Source organism: Trichechus manatus, unplaced genomic scaffold, assembly GCF_000243295.1.
Source record: "Trichechus manatus latirostris isolate Lorelei unplaced genomic scaffold, TriManLat1.0 scaffold00061, whole genome shotgun sequence".
Lineage (NCBI taxonomy): Eukaryota > Metazoa > Chordata > Mammalia > Sirenia > Trichechidae > Trichechus > Trichechus manatus.
In genome coordinates this window covers 2,029,745-2,044,925 of record NW_004443997.1, presented here as the reverse complement: position 1 = coordinate 2,044,925, position 15,181 = coordinate 2,029,745, and positions in this window count along the sequence as shown.

Below are 15,181 nucleotides of genomic sequence, written 5' to 3'. Positions count from 1 at the left end.
GGTACAAGTAGAAACTGTTGAACTGGTGTATGTTTTGCTGTGTATATTCTCAACAACAAAGTTATATATTAATAATAATTTTAATAATTATATTAAAAAGATTATAGTCAAGAAAGCCCTATGGAGCAGTTCTAGTCTGTAACACATGAGGTTGCCATGAGTTGCAACTGACTCAATGGCAATGGATTTTTTTTTTTTGTTAGGCTTCTTCTGAATTTGGTTCCCTTCCTTGTTTCTTGGGAAAAGACACATGCTTACCCCTATGTCCTGAAGAGGAACAAAAGCCTATTTTCCATGTTCAACTTTAAGTGGAATTACCCTGCACTTAGGTTTGGGATTGGAGAGAAGAGAAGGGGATTTGCCCTTATCTTCTGACCATCTTTAATCCTCTTCCTGATGCCTGCAGCCAGATGGAATCTGCAGAGATTCACTCTGCAAAGCCTACCTTCTGGGAAATCGTGTTGTGGAAAAGATTAAAAAAAAAAAAGAAGTAACAATGCACAAACACCAGAAGAAAAACTAGGTAACTGGGAGCTCCTAGAAATCAAATAGTTATGCTCAGCAAAAGACTTCACCAAAAGAGTAAAAAGACAACCTACAGACTGGGAAGGAATTTTTGGCCATGACAAATCTGATCAGCGTCTAATCTCTAAAATCTACAAGATGCTGCAAAACCTCAACAACAAAACACAAACAACCCAATTAAAAAATGGGCAAAGGCTATGAACAGGCACTTTGCCAAAGAAGACATTCAGGCGGCTAACAGACACATGAGGAAATGCTCACAATCATTAGCCATTAGAGAAATGCAAATCAAAACTACAATGAGATTCCATCTCACCCCAACAAGGCTAGCATTAATCCAAAAAACACAAAATAATAAATGTTGAAGAGGTTGTAGAGAGACTGGAACACTTATACACTGTTGGTGGCAATGTAAAATGGTACAACCACTTTGGAAATCCATTTGGCACTTCCTTAATAAGCTAGAAATAGAAGTACCATACGATCCAGCAATCCCACTCCTTGGAGTATATCCTAGAGAAATAACAGCCATCACACAAACAGATACATGCACACCCATGTTCCCTGCAGCACTGTTCATGATAGCAAAAAGATGGAAACAACCTAGGTGCCCATCAACAGAAGAATGGATAAACAAATTATGGTATATTCACACAATGGAATACTATGCAACGATCAAGAACAACGATGAATCCTTGAAACATAACATGAAAGAAGCTGGAGGTATTATGCTGAGTGAACTTAGTCGCAAAAGGACAAATATTGTATAAGACCTCTATTATAAGAACCCAAGAAAAGGTTTAAACACAGAAAACAACATTCTTTGATGGTTACAAGGGTGGGGAGGGAGGGAGAGGGGTATTCACTAACTAGAAAGTAGACAATAATTATCTTAGGTGAAGGGAAGGACAGCACACACTACAGGGTAAGTCAGCACAACTGGACTAAACCAAAGCTAAGAAGTTTCCTGAATACAACCAAACACTTTGAAGAACAAAGTAGCAGGGGACATCTAGGTCAACTGGCATAACAAAGTTTTTTAAGAAAATGTTCTGCAGCCCACTTTGGTGAGGGCGTCTGGGGTCTTAAAAGCTAGCGAGCGGCCATCTAAGATGCATTGGTCCCAACCCACCTGGAGTAAAGGAGAATGAAGAACACCATGGACACAAGGAAAGTATTAGCCAAAGAGATAGAAAGGGCCACATAAACCAGAGACTTCATCAGCCTGAGACCAGAGGAACTAGATGGTACCTGGCTACCACCAATAACGGCCCTGACAGGGAACATAACAGAGAGCCCCTGATAGAGCAGGAGAAAAGTGGGGTGCAGAACTCAAATTCTAGTAAAAAGACCAGACTAAATGGTTTGATTGAGACTGGAGGGACCCTGGACGACGTGGCTCCCAGGCTCTCTGTTAGCTCAAAACTAAAACCATTCCTGAGGCCAACTCTTCAGACAGATTAGACTGGACTATGGGACATAAAATGATATTTGTGAAAAGTGTGCTTCTTAGCTCAAGTAGATATATGAGACTAAATGGGCAGCTCCCGTCCAGAGGAGAGATGAGAAGGCAGAGAGGGTCAGAAGCTGGCTGAACAGACACGGGAAATCCGGCGTAGAAAGGAAGAGTGTGTTGTCACAATATAGGGAGAGCAACTAGGATCACAAAACAATGTATAAACTTTTGTATGAGAGACTAACTTGAATTGTAAACTTTCACTTAAAGCACAACAATAATAATAATAAAAGAAGATATATAAGTAAACCAAGAAATGTGATCCAGGGAGTAGGTGAGTGTGAAAAATGTGTTGCATTATACAGAGGTTGGAGGAAGGAGGCCTAGGCAGAACCTCTACCCAAAGCTCCACAAAATTGTTACTTGTCTCAAGATTTGGGGGAGGGAATCATGTGTCTAACACATGGCCATGAATTCTGGGGATGCTCCTGTCTATATTCACCATCATCTTTGCCTCAATTTAATAAAAACTCTGTAGGCTCTCTGCCTTCCTGGTGACTATGTCTGACTACAGGTTACTTTGTCTTAAGGGAAGAAGGTGTCACTGTCTCCATTCCCAACACAGGGTCTGACCCCCACATAATGACCAGCTCATTTATGGGCCCAGGTGGTCACTATACTCCAGGGTACTGCAGTCCTCATTCTGCCCTCCTGACTTTAGCTGGCAGTGAGTCATCTTCCCTGATCCTTACACAGAAGGCTGCATTTTCCAGAACTGTTTTCAAAAGTTGCTCTCTTCCTCCTTGAACCTGCCTGGACTGGTTAGGGCATTCCACAACAATATTCTATTTTTTCTTGGCCGAACTTGGCTCTGGCTCCAGTCCTCTGCCACCAGGGGCACCTGTATGTAACTGCCCAGGAGAGGCCAGCAGAGGGAGCCAGAAAAAAATCAGGTTCTTCAGCTGGACAAAAGAGGTCAGGGATAAAAGCTATTTCTCAAGAGGCCCAGATAATTTTCTTCTCATTTAAGATACACAGAACCAAGTATTGCGGAAACTGAGGTCTTAACTGTGAGTTGATGAAATCTGAAACCACCTACTTTCAAACCCCATTCATCACTTGATCTACAGAATTCAGTTTCACCTGTGTAAATGTAAATTCACTTAGCCCATAATAATTTTCAATAGTCGCAAAGACTAGAGAGCTTTGCTACAAAAAATATCTACCAAAGATTTTAGTGAAATGGACAGTGAATCTAAAGTGGAGAAGAGGAAAATCAACTTGATTTACCAAAAGGCAAGAAGGAATTCAAAACCTCCCTCAGGAAAAATATTGAGATGTACATGCTACCTTTTGTTACCCAACAGGGAAAAAGTGCTTGGTAATGATGGTGAGAAGGGAATCCATGGGTGTAGGGGATGAATTCTGTTTCTAGTAGCACTGTGAGGTCACTTGGAGACCTTAAATAAGTTCCATAATCTCTGGGAGCTCCTCCTATCTGAAGACAAGTTATCTGTATATGGAAACAGCATTTGTAAATGCTTGCACGGGCAGCATGAAAGAGGTGTGTTTCCTTATTACTATGGCATCTCCGGTATAGCAACTGTGATGGTTAAGGTTGTGTGTTACCTTGGTTGGGCCATGATTCTCAGTGGTTTGGCACTTATGTAATGATATAATCACCTCCATGATGAGATTTGATATAATGTAATCACCTCCATGATGAGATCTGCTATGAGCAGCCAGTCAGCTGGAAGGGAGTTTCCTTAAGGGTGTGGCCTGCATCCAATATATATGGACTTTCTAGCAAAGCTCACTGGCTTTTGCTTTGCTCTGGGTCAGCTTGTCATCATCTGAACTCCAGTTCTTGGGCCTTGAGCCAGCAGTCTGCCATCTTACTTGCCGATTTGGATTCATCAGCCCCTGCAGCTACATGCGTCAGGAGAAGCCTGCACCTGATGCCTGAACCATAGACTTGGGACTTTCCAGCCTCTACAACCACGTGAGCTATTTCCTTGATATAAATCTCTCTATATATATATACATGTATATATACATATGTACGCATCACTGGTTTTGCTTCTCTAGAGAACCTAGGCTAAGACAGCAACCTACAAAAAAATATACAGCAGACCATAAGGCTGGTGGCACTCCTGACCTATGGGGGGCCCTGTTGAAGGAAGAGGTTTTCTTAGCAGGCCTCTGGCCTAGAAGTTCACTCCACAACTGGCAGGAAATATTGGGTCTGAGTTGAGGCAAATGAAAGAAGTCAGAGTTTCTGGGAGGATGAACTAAAAACAGCAGCCAGCAGTCCTTGACATCCAGGGATTGGGGCTTGATAACATATGAGTCTGGGTTCAGAAGAAACAGCAGAAACAAGGCTATCTAGAGCAGTAAAAACCAACCCAGAAAACAAGGTGAAATAAAAGCCTGGCAAAACCAACTACGGCACAGTAAGGCAATAAAATAAACACTTCTTAATTATTTTAAATGACAAGTGTGCTGATTATGTAAATGTTCCACACAGAAATGCCTGCTCCAAAAAAAAAGTGAAAAGGAGAACACAAAATACTAATTGCAATACGTAGTGGTACTAAAAATCAGAAGCACATTTGGAGTAATAAAAGCCGAGCATTCACAAAGCTACAAGAGAGTGTGGTACTGACAAAAGGATACACATATAGGTTAATGGAAAAGAACTGAGAGTCCAGAAATAAACCTATACATGTATGACCAGTTGATGTTCAACAAAGCTGCCATGCCAAGACTATTCAAGGGGGAAAGGAAAGTCTTTCAACACATGGTGCCGGGACAACTGAATAGCCACATGAGAAACAATGAAGTTGGACTCCCAACCTTACACCGTATACAAATATTAACTCAAAATGGATCAAAGACCTTAAAAGTAAGAGCTGAAACTATAAAACCCCTAGAAGAAAATATAGGTATAAATAATTTCTTAGATATGACACCAAAAGCACAAGCAACCAAAGAAAAAATACATAAATGGGACTTCACTGAAATTAAAAAGTTTTATGCATCAAAGGACACTATCAAGAATGTGAAATCCAGAATATATAAATAAACTTTACAACTCAACAACAAAAAGACAAATTTCTTAATTTAAAAAATTTTCAAAGAAAGAAAATGTTCTACATTCTACTTTGGTGAGTATCGTCTGGGGTCTTAAAAGCTTGTGAGCGGCCATCTAAAATACTTCACTGATCTCACCTGTCTGGAGCAAAGGAGAATGAAGAAACACAAGGGAAAGATTACTCCAAAGGACTAATGGACTTCAACTACCACAGCCTCTACTAGACTAAGTCTAGCACAACTAGATGGTGCCCGGCTATCAGTACTGACTGCTCTGACAGGGATCATAATCGAGGGTCCTGGACAGAGCTGGAAAAAAATGTAGAACAAAATTCTAACTCATAAAAAAAAAAAAAGACCAGACTTACTGGTCTGACAGAGACTGGAGAAACCCCAAGAATATGGCCTCCAGATACCCTTATAGCTCAGTAATGAAGTCACTTCTGAGATTCACCCTTCAGCCAAAAATTAGGCCCATAAAACAAAACGAGACTAAATGGGCACACCAGCCCAGGGGCAAGGACGAGAAGGCAGGAGGGGACAGGAAATCTGATAATGGGGAACCCAAAGTGGAGAAGGGGAGAGTGTTGACATGTTGTGGGGTTGGCAACCAATGTCACAGAACAATATGTGTATTAACTGTTTAATGAGAAACTAGTTTGCTCTGTAAACCTTCACCTAAAGTACAATTAAAAAATTTTTTTTAAAATGTGCAAAGACACCAATGTTCATTGCAGCACTCTTCACAAAAGCCAAAAGATGGAAACAACTGAATGTTCATGAAAGATGAACATACAATAGAATATTACACAGCCATAAAGAGAAATGAAGTTGTGCATGCTACAACGTGGATGAACCTTGAAAACATTATGCTGAGCGAAATAAGTCGCAAAAGGACAAATACCGTATGATCTCACTTATGTGAAATAAATACATGGAAACAAAAGATTATTAGTGGTTTACCAGGGGTGGAAAAGAGAGAGAAAGGTGAAGTTTTTGTACTGGGGGCACTGAGTTTATGTTATGGAATATTTTGGAAAAGGATGTGATAACGGTGGCACAACATGAAAAATGTAATCAGTGTAATTGGATTGTAAATGGGGAAGTTGCTGTGCTGGTGAATGTTTTGGTGTGTATATTTTCACCACAATAAAAAAAGAGAAAAAAAGTGTGCAAAGGACTTGAATAGACATTTCTCTAAAGAACATATACAAATGGCCAATAAGCACATGAAAAGATACTCAAAGTCATTAGTCACTACCATTGCCATCGAGTTGATTCTGACTCATAGTGACCCTATAGGACAGAGTAGAACTGCCCCATAGGGTTTCCAAGGCTGTAATCTTTACAGAAGCAGACTGCCACATGTTTCTCCCATGGAGTGGCTGGTGGATTCGAACTGCCAATCTTCCGGTTAGCAGCTGGGTGCTTAACCACTGTGCCACCAGTGCTCCAATCATTATTCATTAAGGAAGTGCAAATAGAAACCACAATGAGATACCACTTCACCCTACTGTTGTTGTTAGGTGCCATCGAGTCAGTTCAGACTCATAGTGACCCTATGTACAATAAAACAAAACACTGCCTGGTCCTACGCCATTCTCACAAACATTGCTATGCTTGAGTCTATCATTGCAGCCACTGTGTCAAGCCATCTCATGGAGGGTCTTCTCTCTTTCCCTGACCATCTACTTTATCAAGCATGATGTCCTTCTCCAGGGACTGTTCCCTCCTGATAACATGTCTGTTATGGATTGAATTGTGTCCCCAAAAAATGTGTGTCAACTTGGCTAGGCTGTGATTCCCAGTATTGTGTGGTTGTCTTCCATTCTGAGATCTGATGTAATTTTCCTGTGTGTTGTAAATCCTAACCTCTATGATGTTAATGAGGCAGGATTAGAGGCAGTTATGATAATGAGGCAGGACTCAATCTACAGGATTAGGTTGTATCTTGAGTAAATCTCTCCTGAGATATAAAAGAGAGATTCGAGCAGAGAGGAGAAGAACCTTATTACCACCAAGCAAGAAGAGCCAGGAACAGAGTGTGTCCTTTGCAACCCAGGATCCCTGCGCTGAGAAGCTCCTAGACCAGGGGAAGATTGTTTACAAGTGCCTTCCCTCACAGCTGACAGAGAGAAAGCCTTCACCTGGAGCTGGCACACTGAATTCGGACTTCCAGCCTCCTCAACTGTGAACGAATAAATTTCTGTTTGTTAAAGCCATCCGCTGGTGGTATTTCTGTTAAATCAGCACCAGATAACTAAGACAGAAATTTGGTACCAGGAGTAGGGTGCTACTCTAATACATACCTACAATGTGGAAGAGGTTTTGGAAATGAGTAATGGGTAGAGGCTGGAAGAGTTTTAAAGTGCCTACTAGTAAAAGCCTAGATTGACTTGAAAAGACTGTTGGTGGAATTATGGACATCAAGACAATTCTGGTGAGGGCTGAGAAGGAAGTGAGGAGAGCTGTGACAGCAAAGACTGTATAGATGGTGAGCAGCGGCAGCAGCAGAACCAGGAGACTGGTGCTAGATGGAGTGTGAACCAACCCACAGAGTGAGAGAGCTGAGAGCCTTCTGGCTATGGTTCACTGGCTGAGTGGGGTGCCTCCAGGCACTTATCAGTAGAGCTAAAGAACTTTGTAACACTTGTCCAAGCCTCGTTAGCCCAAGAGGCCCAAGGGGTCGAGGGGCTGAGAGGCTGAGGAACTAGGAAGCAGAAGCTGAAGAGGCCACAATCTCTGAGGTCTCAAAAGGTGGAACCATGGGCCTGCTAGATATCAAAGGGTGGGGCCACGGACTCCTAAGTTTCAAACAGTCAGACCTTCACCACCTCAGTTCCAGAGTAGGGCGATGCCTTTTACAAGTGCCAGTGGGATATGGCTGGATCCACTGCCCAAAGCTGACGGGGCGGGGCTGCTATGCCCAAGGGGCAGAAGAACAAGGCCTGCAGGGGCCGAGGAGGTATGGTTGCCACTCAGATGGACTAGGAGAATATGGCCGCCCAAGGCTGAGGGAGCAGAGTTCCATTCCAGTGGACCTAGAAGGTGAAGCTGACGCCCAGGGCTGAGGGACCTCATTACCACCAAGTAACAAGAGCCAGGAGTGGAACATGTCCTTTGGACCCAACGTCCCTGTGCTGAGAAGCTCCTAAACAAGGGGAAGATTGATGACAAGGACCTTCCTCCAGAGCCAAGAGAGAGAGAAAGCCTTCTCCTGGAGCTGGCACCCTGAATTCAGACTTCTAGCCTCCTAAAATGTGAGAGAATAAACTTCTGCTTGTTAAAGCCATCTACTTGTGGTATTTCTGTTATAGCAGCACTAGATAACTAAGACAACGTCCAAAGTACGTGAGACGAAGTCTCGCCATCCTCGCTTCCAAGGAACATTCTGGCTGTACTTCTTCCAAGACAGACTTGTTCGTTCTTCTGGCAGTCCATGGTATATTCAATATTCTTCACCAACACCATAATTCAAAGGCATCAACTCTTCTTTGGTCTTCCTTATTCATTGTCTAGCTTTTGCATGCATATAGATGATTGAAAATACCATGGCTTGAGTCAGACACACATTAGTCCTCAAAGTGACATCTTTGCATTTTAACACTTGAAAAAGGTCTTATGCAGTAGATTTGCCCAGTGCAATACATTGTTTGATTACTTGACTGCTGCTTCCATGGACGTTGATTGTGGATCCAAATAAAATGAAGTCCTTGACAACTTCTCTGTTTTGTCATGATGTTGCTTACTGGTACAGTTGTGAGGATCTTTGTTTTCTTTATGTTGAGGTATAACCTGTGCTGAAGGCTGTAATCTTTGATCTTCATCATTAAGTGCTTTAAGCCCTCTTCGCTTTCAGCAAGCAATGTTGTGTCATCTGCATATCGCAGGTTGTTAATGAGTCTTCCTCCAGTCCTGATGCTGCGTTCTTCATAGTTATATACTCTCTTTTTACATATGAGGCACTCTTCTAAATGCTTTACATATATTCGCTAATTTAATGTTCATTGGAGTGGATTCTCCTACTCGAAGAAAGCAGAAACCTAGAGCCAAAAGCAGGTTGCTGGCTGAGTGCAGAACCACTCTAGGAATTAGGAGGCTTTCTCATAAATCTGATGATTCATGAAGGTGACAAAAGGTAAGGCCACACAACGTTGGAGAGGACAAGATCCTAGAAAGTGGAAATGCTCAACCATTGCCTGGGTGGCAAGAGCCTGGCTGCATCTGGTGTTTCTAATTCTAATGTCAGGATAACAGAGAAGCTGCCGCCAATGCTGCATAAAGCTCAAAAACACTTAGCAGTGATGGCTGCCTTCCCACTGAGCCATTAAGGTAAATGTAGAAGCAAGCTCCAGGCTGAAATATCTTCGGGAACTCAGAAAACATACTGAGTGTTTGAAGCTCGTACTTAACCTCCTCTTATTGAACTCAGGGTCTTGCCATGCTGGGGCCAATCTGAATCTGCTTATGATAGCCCCGTAACACTGCTCATTTCTGCTAACTGGGCTTCACAGGGGTGAGAAAGGCAGCAGTCAGATCTTATGGTTGTGTCTCACAGTAATAGGATGTTGATTTCTCTTGTCCTGTCATTTCCTTCCAGCCACAAGAATTCTATCGTCTTGTTTGGGATTCTTTTATTTATTTTTTCTTTTTTCCATTTTACTGACTGTAATGGAGGCTAGGCCCTAGGTGGCACAAACAGTTAAGTGCTCAAATACTAGCCAAAATGTTGGCAGTTTGAACCCACCCAGAGGCACCTTGGAAGACAGACCTGGCAATCAGCTTCCAAAAGGTCACGGCCTTGAAAACCCCATGGAGCAGTTTGGCTCTTCACATATGGGGTCACCATGAATCGGTGTGGACGCAATGGCAACTAACAACAACAATAATGGAGGCTGTCTTAGTTATCTAGTGCTGCTATAACAGAAATACCACAAATGGATGGCTTTAACAAACAGAAATTTATTTTCTCAGTTTAGGAGGCTAGAAGTCCGAATTCAGGGCGCTGGCTCTAGGGGAAGACTTTCTTTCTCTGTTGGCTCTGGGGGAAGGTCCTTGTCTCTTCAGCCTCTGTTTCCCAGTTCCTTGGAGATCTCCGCGTGGCTTGGCATCTATCTTTTCCTCTCTGGGCTTGCTTAGCCTGCTCCTTTTACATCTTGTAAGACATTAACTCAAGACACATCCTACAGTAATCGTGCCTCATTAACATGACAAAGACAACCATTCCCAAATGGATTATAAACACAGGCATACTCATTGTAAACCCATTTCAGTAGAGTGGATTCCGACTCTAGTGACCCTACAGACAGAGTAGAACTGCCCCACAGTTTCTAAGGAGCGTCTGGCGGATTCGAACTGCCGACCTTTTGGTTAGCAGCCATAGCTCTTAACCACTATGGCACCAGGGTTTCTGAACACAGGCACAGAGGTCAGGATTTACAACACATATTTTGGGGAGACACTGTTCAATCCATAACAGAAACTAAGGAATAAAAATTATAACATTTCTTAGTATTTCCTGACCTACACATTCTTTAAGGGACATCTCTTACGAGGAGATGGGATGGAGTCAATTCTGGGAAAAGGTAGGTAAGGAAAGTTTCTAGAACAGTCCACGTGGCAGAGCAGAATAGGAAAGATAGCCAGGAAGGAAATGAGAGGATAAAAGGAAAGCCAGTCCCTGACACAGGAGGCATTCAATAGCTGTTTGCTGATTGAAAGAATAAACAGCAGTAGTAGAATGAAATATCACGATCAAGGAGGAGGAACAGAGACATTTTTCCAGCTACCTTGTTGGTCCCCTACTCAGGATATATTTATTAGATTAACATCTGATTTACATGTTGTTTACATAAATACAAAAACTAACTACAACTGTGTACGACAAACTAAAAGTAATTCATGCCTAACACCACAATCAGGGCTTGATGTCCCTCAAATACACAGGTGCGCGTTTTTACATTCTGAAGACACAACAAAAATTAGGGCAACAGTGCTGCATTCCTAAAGTTAACCCAAAGAGTTAATTTGCCATGTGACTGCTTGGACTAGGTTTAGCATCTAGCCAAGGTGAATCACTCCAACTCTAAACCTGGGTCTTTCCTTTGCCTATGCTCTCTCCCTGACAGCTTAGAACTCGTGGACTCCATCTCTGAGCTCCCTTGTGTCTTATAAATGTTCCTTACAAGCTATGAAGATTTGAGGCCTGGTTTCTTACGTCTACTTTGAGACTCATTTCCTACCCCACCAGGACCTGGCTCCATGGTGCTCATGAATTCTAAGGGTAGACCCAGAACTCCTTTATGCCTTTTTGCCAGCCTGCATTTATTTCAGTACCTCCTAGCCCATCCCACTCACCTGAGTCTTACTCTGATTTTTCTGTCCAGTCAGCCCACCCACATCAAACTGCTTACCAGGCATTTTTACTTGCACACCTTGCCCTTGTGTCAAATTAAAAACCACCAAGGTCAAATCCATTATCTGTCCTCAAACCAGCTCCCCTTCTTAACCTGGCATGGCATGGCCACTGACCAATCAGAATGGATGTTCAACTACTCAGAATGCCACAGGCCAGTAGGGCATATCAGTGTATTGGGTCCAACGTCAGCCCTGCCCATAATCCTTCTAGCCACTGTTCTGGCCTGTTCTGAGCTAAACTACTAAACTGTCTGTTCTCATAGTCTTCCTTCATCATCTTCTTTTCATTTCACAATCCATACATTTTAGCTGCCCCACCACCGCTACAATTCCTCTTGACAAGGTTGCCAATGGCCTTCTTGTTGCTAAAACAAATGGGCTGTTTTTAGTTATCTTACTTGACCCTTCTAGTAGCATTTGGCAATGCTGACCATTCTCTCTCCTCTCTGATATGCTCTCTTCCCTTAGCTTCCCTAGCACCATACTCCCCTGGTTGTAACCCAACCACCTCTGGCTATATCTTTTCAGTCTTCCCCAAGCCAGTTTTTCCTCCTATTCCTTATCTCAGTGAAAGATATCACCATCTTCCAAGCTCCCAAGCTAGAAACCAAATTCCCTAGCTCCTCCTACTTGCTAACTCCTGACATCCTTTGAATCATGGAGTCCTGCTTTTCTTCCTACATAGTTTGCCTCTCAACAGCCTCATTACCTACATTTATATTGTGCCAAGCAGGCGTGTTCTCACAACAAGCTGTATGTTATCATCACCCATTTTCAGATGAAGAAACATAGGCACAGAGTGGTTAAGTCATTTGCATACAGTCACATAACTACTAAATGGCAGAGCAGGATTCAAACTCAGATGGACTGAGCTGTTTATCATGATTAAATCCTGTGTCCAGGTCACTAGTCTCTCTCACCTAGATCACTGCAGCAGCCTCCTCACTGGTCTTCCACCTCCCTCTTGGCTTCCTCCAGTCCTCCAGGGGTGGTTGGAGTGATCTTCCTAAAATATAAGTCTGACTGTCACTCTCTTACTTAAAATTCTTTACTGGATCCTCACTGCCTTCAGGATAAAGTCCCTACTCCTTAACCTGTCACTCAGGGACCTCCATAACCTGACTGGCAAGGGTTTACCTCTTTAATCTCACGTTTTTTGTTTTTGATTTGTTTGGCCTCATTTTTAACGCTGTATTAGCCACGATAGTAGCCTATACTTCCAGGCTTCTGCACATTGCTTCACCTGCTGAGAATGCTAACTCCTTCCCATTTTCAGATTTCCCTTCCTTGACAAGTCTTTTCTGACCATCTAAGACTAGGGCATATGCCCCTCTTGTGAGTGCCCACAATCCCCAGTACTAATCCCTACTGTAGCATTTATTTCACTGTGTTGTTACCGCCTGTCTACTAATCTGCTCTATCACTACACTGTGAGCTCCCCAAGAACAGGGACTATGTGGGGTTCACTGTTATGTCCTCAGTACCCAGCTTAGTGCCTGCCTGGTGCACAGCAGACACTTAATATTCATTGAATGAATAAACCTTATTGTCTGTACCAGACTCTTTAATGACTACTTATATACTGCCCTATATTGTTTTTGTTTTCATATGTGCTTGTCTGACCTTTATAACTAGATTGTAAGATTTTTTAAGATAGCAAATATATGCAGATACTATTTTTATCTCTCCCTCTCCCCTTCATATGAGGAAATTGAGTCATACAGCTTGCTTAAAATGACCCAGCTAGTGACAGAGCTAGAATTTAAATCGTGACATTGGTGCCTATACTCTTAACCACAATAATAGTAGGCTAAGGAAACTGAGAATTACAGATGCTAAGTAACTTACCCAGGATTATACTGCAGTGCTCAGACTAGAACCCAGGTCATTCTAGAGCCTACACTCTTTAACTATTTGATACACTGCTTCTCCTGCTGAAAAAGTCAGTGCTAAATTTGTACTGAATGTTGACAAATTTTAAAAGCTGCAGAGCCAGTTTACTGAGATTGGAGAACATCAGAACCCCTTCTAAGAGAGGCATAATTGTAACTGCTGCTGTTGTTGTTGGTTGCCATCAAGCTAATTCTGACTCATGGTGATCCCATGTGCATCAAAGTAGAACTGTTCTCCATAGTGTTTTCAATGGCTGATATTTCAGAAGTAGATCACCAGGCCTTTCTTCTGAGCACCAATGGGTGGACTAGAACTTCCAACCTTTCGGTTAGTAGCCGAGTGTGCTAACAGTTGCATCACCCAGGGATTCCACTTACTAGGCTAGTTCACCTCAAATATTGACAACCTAGTCTTATCAACCAGTATAGTCTCTAACATTCTCCCTGTGGCAGAGAAGACTATGTTTTCTTCAACTTGAAAGCCATGTTTTCTAAGTCTAGCCTCGAAGTCAAAATCTACTCTTACTCAGGAATTTGCTCTTCTTGTTATTTCTCAAAACCAGTGATGTTCCCAAATTCTCTGCTTCTGTGGCTTCTCAGTCCTCCAACTATGGAATGTCCTGTTTCTTAAAGTAACCTGTGATCAACAAGCCTTCTTGGCTATTTTATTGTTTACCGTAAAAAATTTTCTGTTCTCTGTAGGCTTATTAGACTCTTTTTCCTTACATGGTATTCTGCTTTTCCTTTTTATTTCAAACATTTATTAATTAACTACGTACCCAACACAAAAAAATGTAAATAACCAAATTCATTGAAAGCCATACTTTCAAAGAAATGGCCTTGGGATTTAGATATTTTGACTAGAATATTATTTCCTTAACAAGCTTCATAAAACTATCCCCTGCTTAGTTTGCAATTATACATCAAAGTATCTTTCAGCACAATCCCAATGACTACTATGGACAGAAAAGCTGGAGCCAACTCATTAGTGTTTACTCCAAAGATTTTTATCAACATCTTGGACCTCTTTTGCTGACTAAAGTGATTCTTAAGCCTTTTAACATCTTTATGACTTCCTTATTGGAGCTGCCCCACTAACATATCCCGTTACAAAATGAACTGTCCATTCTACTTGGGAAACACTTTGGAGGCCATTTCCTCATTTAAGGGTACACCTTTGTCTTCTAGATTAGTGTTAAGCAAAGAGCCAAACATTCCTGAAATAGTAAAATATGAGTGTTGTATTTTACTATGTTGTCTTCAGGGATATAAACAATACAGAATGAGTATTTGAGGAGGGCTGTATCATATTACGGAGCCCTCGTGGCACAGTGGTTAAGAACTCAGCTGCTAACCAAAACGTTGGCAGTTCAAATCCACCAGCTGCTCCTTGGAAAACCTATGGGGCAGTTCTACTCTGTCCCATAGAGTCACTATAAGTCAGAATTGACTCAACGGCAACGGGTAATGGGTATCATATTGTTATTGCAGTAATATTTTCAGAAGAAATCTGAAGCTCGGAGTAACTATAGGCCAGAAAACATGGCCACTTTGCATCAATACATGAAGCAAAATTCAAATGTGGATCATCAAAAAAAGACAGTCGATGATGATGATGGGCATGTCTCTGAACTAAATCTGATTTCCTTGAAGATGGAAGGTACTGAATCTATTATAATAGAATCTGCTTTTGAAGGATTGAGAAACAGGTCCTTCATTCCTGAAACAATCAAATCACACTGATAAATGTCTTAGTTACGAGGGAGAAAAAGCAGAGACGACTAACCTGAAAAAAATC